Source organism: Prunus mume, linkage group LG2, assembly GCF_029339155.1.
Source record: "Prunus mume cultivar Tortuosa linkage group LG2, ASM2933915v1, whole genome shotgun sequence".
Lineage (NCBI taxonomy): Eukaryota > Viridiplantae > Streptophyta > Magnoliopsida > Rosales > Rosaceae > Prunus > Prunus mume.
Genome location: NC_142699.1, coordinates 12,811,019 through 12,812,963, shown reverse-complemented (window position 1 = coordinate 12,812,963; position 1,945 = coordinate 12,811,019). Strand labels below are relative to the sequence as shown.

Genomic DNA, 1,945 nt, shown 5'->3' with positions numbered 1-1,945 from the left:
AATTTGTGTTGAAAAGGGGTGGGAGAAGTCATACTTTTGTTAGTTTAAATGCTTTAGTTAAAGAGAATTCACATAAATATCGTTGAACTGAATAGAAATAGACGTGGGTGATACACAGTACACTGCAATACTCTATAAAGTTTAGATAATTAATAATAAAAATTAAAAGTTTACGTAGTAATCACGCACATGCCTATAAGAGCATTTCTAACCGATATGTCAAAAGTGTCACATAGACATTTAACGGCTAGAAATAACATCTCACATCACTCCAGCCGATTTGTCAAAGCTGATGTGGAATGAAGGCTGGAGGTTGAGATATTATTTTTGACATCCCAAAAGCAAGATGTCAAATGAATATTTTATTATTTTTAAAGATAGTTAGTTGTTACTTTCATTTATTATTTTCCTTTTTATATTTTTTTTCTTCTTTATCTTAAATGATTTGACTATTATAATAATTATTTATTTGATATATCAGGTAGAATATAAAACTGTGTAAATGTCAAATTGTCACATCAGCCATCAAATTTAAATTTGATAATTTGATATCTCCCTTGAAAATGCTCTAAGTTCAAGTAATATTTATGTAAGTTTTCCTTTATTATAATTATGTATCTATCGCGCTATACATGTTGTAAAACAAATTGTAAAATTGTTCTCACCAAAGAGCGTTGCATTATTAGTACATTGCCCTTTTGCAGTTTGTATTTTAGGGCACACTACCAAACCTTACACTCCAAGGCGCACACACTCTTAGTCTTGTGTTTACCAGAACATGAAGATCTTCAACTTTAATAGCCAAAACCCAATTAAGAGAAAAATATGCCAAGAAACACAAACATGTATTGCAAACAAAACTTCAAATCAAAACCCATCAAAATAACTATTATAAGAAGAAAGAACTTGTACATTTAGATTGATGTCAATGAACAAAAAGTGGTCTTCAACCAATCATCCCCTCAATCACAATGTTAAATAAGAGAATTAGGCCCCATTGCATTGATCAAACACTAGCTTATCAAAACTAATTTAAAAAGTTAAAAAAAACCTAACTGAATTAGTTAAACCCAATTTCCACTAATCTTACCACCAATACTACTACTATCAGTCATTATTAATTTTTCTGAATCAACTACTTCCCTCAAATAATCTGCCTACGCTTTCGCTATCGGCGCAAAGCAGCTCTTTGACCTCAAAAGAGCGGGTAAGCAACCCAACCCCTTTTTTTGGGCAAGTTCAAAGTCCGTCGCAAAAGCTGCTTCATCGTCGATATCAATTACTCAGCAGACTTCACTGGAGGGCTCGACAACCGAAACTCCTCACAGAAACTGGCATGCCGTTTCATCACCTCCTCGTCGCTAAGGCCTCTATGCGACCTCGAGTTCTCGTCCTTGATCTCCTCCGCACAAAGTTCTCAAATCCAATGGCAAAAGATGCCTCTCCTTTCACCGTAGCTATGTACTCTGGCGTGCATTCCTTTGTTAACCCGCAGCAGTAGCACTTCACCAACTCCTTTTCCACCGCTGATTGAGCTGTACTTGGACTCCCTGACTGCGACGCCTTCATAGCCACAAATTCGAGAGAGGGAAAAAAAAAGGGGAAACGAAGAGTCTATAATTAAAATTTTACTGTTTAATTTGTCTTAAACCCTAATTAACAGCTGTGAAATTTGAAATTTGAACCAATTTTGTTTAATTGACATGACAGAGACTTTATATCGGTGACACAAATATCTCAAAACCTGATTTCTTTATTTCTGTTTTTTCTTTTTTGGGTAATGAAATAAGTTTTTTGACTGCTCTTATATAGAGCTCTTTCGAAGCCTAAACATAGAATTTTCGTGTTGATTTGGAATTTGGATTTCCCAAATCCCTAATCGTTGCCTTGTTTGGGGCCGCTGTGATTTTGTTTCCCTTTTTTCCTTCTTCTTTTAGCTAAGTTT

At 34.8% G+C, this 1,945-nt stretch overlaps 1 pseudogene; it reads right to left on the bottom strand.

The window, feature by feature from the left end:
• Positions 1-861: 861 nt before the first annotated feature.
• LOC148919661 (uncharacterized) lies at positions 862-1,666 on the bottom strand (annotated as a pseudogene).
• Positions 1,667-1,945: the final 279 nt, after the last annotated feature.